This window comes from Cynara cardunculus (assembly GCF_001531365.2).
Source record: "Cynara cardunculus var. scolymus isolate 2C chromosome LG 4, CcrdV1, whole genome shotgun sequence".
NCBI classification, from domain to species: Eukaryota; Viridiplantae; Streptophyta; class Magnoliopsida; order Asterales; family Asteraceae; genus Cynara; species Cynara cardunculus.
Genome location: NC_037531.1, coordinates 6126782 through 6133894, shown reverse-complemented (window position 1 = coordinate 6133894; position 7113 = coordinate 6126782).

The window sequence follows — 7113 nt, the reverse complement described above, 5'->3', positions numbered from 1 at the left end:
TGGCACTGGCTGCTACGCTATAAGGGAAATAAGGTTGCGCCTTCACCAAGGTAATTGCTTTTGGTGTAGTGGGTAAGCGCTTGATCCTAACAGAAGCCATTATTGGTTAAAACTATAGAGGATATATTCCTTCAAGACGGTTGTGAATTCGGTCTGTCTTCATTTGGACTAATCTATAGATTTGATGAGGAAATAAGGGTGACATATCAAATAGAGGTGTACCATGGGATAAAGGTGGCATATCAAGGAGAGGTGTACCTTCGGATATTAGGGTGGCATACCAAGGAGAGGTGTACCTTTGGATATAAGGGTGACATTTGTATGTGTGAATATTATTATAGCTCTTACTATTATGTCTCTTAAGATTGTAGTAGTTTTGAGTTCTTACTTTTTTGTGATTTGAGGACTCAGGAATGTTGCTCTTAATAGGAATGATAGTATTGATGTTATTAAGAAGGGGAAAACTTGGCTTATTGCCAATAGTTTTGGATAAACTATGATTTTAACAAAGTGTTTGATATATGAGGAACCAGAGAGGCTCTGGTTGTTCCTTGGAAGAAACCAGAGGGGCTCTGGTTGGTCATGGTTTTTGAGCCAGCGGCTCTAGTTAGTAGAATCAGAGGCTCTGGTCATACATAAGCCTTCGATTATACACTTTCATACTTGGAAAAATATTTTATCCATCCTTTGTACATTGACTTCGTATTTATATGAATATTGAATTTGAGAGGGGCTATGCTTGGTATAACCAGAAACTCTGGTTGGAGGAACCAGAGGGGCTCTGGTCCTACTAATCGATGAAAATCTTTTTAAGTCTGGTCTATAGAACCAGATGATCGATGGACTAAATGAATTATGGATAAATATTTCCATTATGTGAAAAGTTGATTTTTAATAATGTTTTGGTAATCCTCACCCTGCAACTACATGGAAAAAGGGATCTCACTAGACCTTCAGGTCTAACCCTAATTTTGTTTTCAAATATGTATTGCATGAAGAGCATAGTATAATGATAGTAAGGGAAAAGAGAAAATATGATTTGTTTCCCTATATGCATAGCTATGTGAAGATCAACTATGGACGTGTTTTGAAGTTGAATGTTATATAATACAAGAATATGTATTTTAGAATTTTTGGGTTGTGTATTTTGTATCTTAGTTTCTTGTACTCTAGACCTTAGTGGGATAATACATGTAATTTTTTGAATGAGTTATGTGCAATATACAATGTGAGTTATGGGGTGTTACAGAAGTGGTATCAAATCCTGAGTTTAAGGGATTTAGGTATTCAAAGCATGATGCCTAGACTCAAACTGTTTCATTGCATATTAGGGGTCCCGCACATATTTAGCACCATTGGAAATAAATATGATAAGTTAAGAGATCAGTGTGTAAGGTACATAAGAATTACAACTGGCCAATGTAACTATGAATCTACAGGTACATAACTAAACTTGGACACTTTATTATATTTGAGAATGTGAATACGTGATTATTAACATTGAAATTTGCAGATGACTAGTCGATCTAGAAGATTTAAAAGGATCACCCGCCCCAATCCTAATGATACAGAGGATTCCTCCTGCTCTTACTCCTATTAATATATCAGTGGGTAGAGACAGAGGTATAGGCAGAGGCCGAGGAAGAAGTCAAACCAGAGGTAGACCAAGTCAATCTGAGACTCATCCTGCTCATGAAGAATCTATCTCTGGAAATGTTTATCAAGAACAGATGCCTTAGCCAGAATATGTAACCAGAGATATGTTAGTAGAGGAGATGAGTAAGTAAGGGAAACTCTGACTTCTATTATGGGGATACTCTGGACCTTAGTGGGATAATAGATGTACTTCTTTGAATGAATTATGTGCAATATGCAATGTGAGTTATGAGGTGTTACAATAATTCAGTACCAGAGACCTGAAGGTGCCACAAAAGGCGTCACCCTCAAAGATTCTGCATCCCAGGGGAAGCAATGGGAGAAAGAGGCGACTCAACCAAAGAACCAGAACACCAAGTCGAAAGACAAAGGTGTTGTTGAAGAAGGCAACCTAAGTGTATTATTCCAACCTCTAGAACCTTTAACAAATGAGTCTTCAAGCCTTATCACCATCACGTCCATGTATCAACTCTCCATACCTACCACTACCTGGATGAATGGGTCTCTGAAAACCCATCCCCCAACGCTCCCACCAATTAGAAAATGTCTCAGCTAAGGGAGTCGCTCGACCAAACTAGAGTAAAAGTTCCACTTCGTACCTCTAGTTGTGGTGAGTTTGACTTCCTAAAAGAATTTGAAAAACTCGAGGCACTCAAGGCCGAGGAAGAACTAAATCTTCAACGTAAACAGACTGAGAACAACTTAAAGTTAGCCAAGTCTCGTGCCGCCAAAGTTCTTCCAAGGAAGAAATCCAAAAAGATGGTGAAGGCTGTCCAGGCCCAGGCTAAGTTTCTCTCTATTGTAGAAGTTGAACGCGAGAAAGCACTGATGTTGGCCGACAAAGATAGAAAATGGAGCGAAGAGCATCTACACAAGAGAGTCAGCCCTCACCCTATTTCAAACGTCACTATCAGTGAACGGATGAAAGACGGTGGATTGCTAGTCCTCAATGCTCATCACCAGAGATAACCTTGACACGGTCATCGAGTATCCTTCCTACCTCAGCGAGTATGGCTAAGGTGAATGGCTGGAGATCCACCAATCCATTCAGCACTCAAAATCAAGACATAAGCCGATTATCGAAGACATCATCAGTGAGTTGATCAAGAAAATGTCAAGGTATGTCGATGTCCCTAAAAATCCTACTCTGAAGAATGGTGGAAGAAGAAAAAGACCTTCAAGTCCTAATGATGGACCAACCCTAAGGAATGAACATGAAAAAAAGTTCTCCTTGGATGAAGTCCTGAAGGCTACGAAGTAACCGGACATTTCTATGTTGAATCTCTCATACCTTACACTGTGCACATCAAGCCTGAGTTAGGATTTGTCTTCCATGACTATGAAGGCGAAGTCAGCTTCCAAAGAATGTTTGAGTTACGTTTATACCCAATGGAACATCTCACGTACATCAGATATTGGCTAAATGATGACATATATGGTGAAACGATGGACATCAAGATCAGAAAGGAATTTCGACGTCGAAAGGAGCTCGGAGAAGATGTACCTGGCTACATCAACCTGAACAACTTAGATTAGTTATTTCTATTTTGTAATATGTCATTCACTATATATCTTTTTGTATTCTATGTCGACATTCAGTGTTCAACTTATATGTTTTAAGTCTAAGACATGTACTTAAAAACTTGTAATATTTCCTTTGAAATTTATATAAGTGTTTCATTTGCATCACTGAACAAGATCCCTGAAAAGAGTAATAAGGACACATGTCTATGAGTTCTAGTGTTCTCTTACATTCACTAACAATCTATAAGTCAATGAACATGCTTTCAGTTTCCCTTCTTATACCTTTTCTTAAACTTGTAACTTAAGAAAATTTACTAAGTAAAAACTGACTCACTGAAAAAGATCCTAAAACAATAAAAAGGGACATGTACTTTATATGTAACTTTTCCTTACTGTTAGTTGATAAGGAAACCTTCTTTATGTTGCTTTGTTATCATCAAATAGAGGGAGATTGTTGATCTTCTCTCTCATTGATTTGATGATAATCCATTTTACCTTTTACGAAGTATTATGTTTCTATCTTTCAGTTCCAGTGATCATCACTGAGTTTTTTCAGTGATCGCTGAGACATGTATTGGAAATCCTACAGCGACAACGATACTTCAAGAAGACAAAACTCACACCAAAGAACCTTCAGCGAAAGTCGAAGACTAAAACTGAAGATTAGWGACTGGCGCGTTCGTGATCTGAAGTGGCATTCAATGATTACAACCTGGTCAACATATGTGTGAAGACTGCCCAAGCCTCAGCCAATGCTGAAGAGACCTTCAGGGTTATTCCAGCATTCAACGAACAAAAGAAGCTTGTTATGCAAGATTCATTTTGTCTTGTCCTTCCACACACAAAGGACAAACCCATAAGTGTAGTACGGTACAGAGCCGATTAGTTGACTCTACTACCCACCAACTCCATGAAAGGTTGTCTGCTCATGAATAGGCTTTTGTACTATTCACTGTAGCAAAGGACAAGCTTTTCTCTTAAAGCTTGACGCGTGTTCAAACCCTATTGCATTGCATTAAATATGCATTTAATGCAATGGATATAAATAGATGCGTATTCTCTCCATGCAAACCACTATGTGCATGCACACAAGAGATCACACACACATCTAAAGAACACCTACGCTTATCTTCAAGCAAGTTAGAATCCCTTTAAAGCATTCTAAAAAGTTCTTACCCAGAAAGAACTCATTTCCTTCTTAGTCTTAATAGCAAATATTTTCTCGTTGCTAAGATCATTTGTGTGTAAACTTATATTGTTTTAGATAGGGTTATCTTTACCTTATCTATTTCCGCATACAATCTTGTAAAATCTGTATTGATTCTTCTTTATCAATATATATTTTAAATTTGAAAAGTTTCCTGTGTTTGTATTTATCCCCCCTTCTTCTACAAACTGTTTCTATAAAACTTTTGTAGACCCTAACGGGACCTAAAAAACTCATTAACGTCTAATGAGACTAATTATGACCTAGTTAGTGTTTTTATGACCCAATTGGACTTCTTACAGAGAAATAGGCCCATTATATCCGCTAACACCAAATGGATCCATTAAAGACCATTAAGACCCATTCTACCTCAATTACTCTGATTAACGTCTCATTAGACTAATTAAGACCCATTTAGTACCATTATAACTCAATTAGACTCAAATAAGAGAAATAAGCCCATTATACCCAATAAGGACTGATCAAACTAAATATGACTTATTTAGTGTCATTTTTACCCAATTAGACTCCTTATGGAGAAATAGGCCTATTAAATGCATTACGGTCTAGTGAGGTTATTTATTTATCCATTTAGTGTCGTTTTGACCCAGATGACTCAATTAAAATAAATAGGCCCATTATACCTATTAAGACCAAATGGACCCATTAAGGACACTTAAGACCCATTCTACCCAATTCGTTTCTGATCCCTTTCTCTCTTTGGGTCTCTCGGTTTCTCGCCACCTCACACCTCACCCATTCAGCTCTCTCCCTCTATCGCCGACTATCTCTCCTGTTCAGCCCCTCGACTTGAATACAACCACTCGCCGACCGCCACAAACCGAACACAACACAACCCACAAACCGACCCTCTCACATCCATCCCTCGCCAACTTCCTTCTATCGCCGACTATCTCTCTCGTTCACCCACTCGACCCGAATACTACAACTTGCCGACCGCCACTAACTAAACACAACACATACCCATGGACCGACCCTCTCACCTCCCTCCCTCGCTGACGCTCACTCACCCCAAATCCACCCGATTCTTCTTTCGGTGTCCCCCCAACTCCCACTCACAAACCCTCTCTCACATTTACACCGACCTCTCGTTCTTTCTCTCATTCGGCCCCTCGACCCAAATACCACCACTCATCGACCGCCACTAACCCAACATAACACATACCCATAGACTGACCTTCTCACCTCCCTCCCTCGCCGACTTCCCTCTATCATCGGCTATCTCTCTTTCGTTCGGCCACTCGACCCGAATACTACCACTCGTCGACCGCCACTAAACAAACACAACAATACCCATGGACCGACCCTCTCACCTCCATCCCTCGCCGATGCTCACTCACCCTAAATCCACCCGATTCTCCTGGTTCGAAGTCCCCCTAACTCCTACTCACAAAACCTCTCTCACTTTTACACCAACCTCTCTCTACACCGCACACAACAATTTTAAAATCAGTTCCTCTCTTACTTTCGACGAGCCCTCCCTCACACCGATCCATCCCTATCATATCGGCTCCCTCATTCGTCCCATCTAACCTCGTCGCTACCCCATCAGAAAGGCATGGAAGTGAAAGGGGAAAAGAAGGAAAGGGGAAAAGGGGAACACATGGTTTAATAAGGGGCCGAGTACAAAAGACATCATTTTCCTAGCTAAGCGATTCAGCCCATGGTTGGCCGAATAAGCCCATATCGAACAGCTGGATATGGTTGTTCAAATAAGCCATATTCTTTATACAACCCATTAAGCTCCTACCAAAGAGCCCCTAAATATGACCCATTTAGTCATTTTGACCCAATTAGACTCTTTATGGAGAAATGGGCCTATTAAACCCAATAAGGTCTAATAATATTAATCATGATCCCCTTATTGTCTTATGGAGAAATGGGCCTATTAAACCCANTAATATTAATCATGATCCCCTTATTGTCTTATGGAGAAATGGGCCTATTAAACCCAATAAGGTCTAATAATATTAATCATGATCCCCTTATTGTCATTTTGACCCAAATGATTTGGAAAAGTTCTTAAAGGTCTACCCTTGATATCAACAGCAAATTGGTTGAGGGGTTTCAAAACTTCTTAAAGTTGCATTGGTTTGTTTTATTAAACCTTTAATTAATGATTCGATTAAACCATTACTTTCCGATGCACTTTGTAGCCTTAGTGCGTGTGATTATGAGGATTGCCCAGTTTATTACCTGTGAGTAGTGTAACACCCTCATTCTCCTTCAAGAGAGTCGTTACGTAATCTAAAACATTTTCCTTAATAGATACGCCAAAATAGTGGCTAAATTAAAACCAGTGTGGGCCGGACTATCGCTTCCGGACCGGGTATCGGGAACCTGTCCGGTGCTGGGGCGGTGACTGCCAATCGACCCTCTATTCGGTCCTAGCCCGTAAGGCGTCCTACGGGTTCCATATCCGCGTCCACGTCTGATAGCCCTGGTGTGAATAGTGCGAACCATGTCTCCTATAAATAAAAAGGAACACTAAGTCGAGTAGTGATGTAGGATCAAACTTAATCGCATGCTAAGCGCACCAATACACAATAAACATGTGCTTCTAATAATCCTTTCAGTTTAAGCTTAGGCTAAGCAAATCTCAACCTATTTACCTTAAACTAAAGCTCTAACAATCTTCTCAGTTTAAGCCTAAGCTAAGTAAGTTTTAGCCTAATTACCTTAAACTAAGGCTCTAACAATCTTCT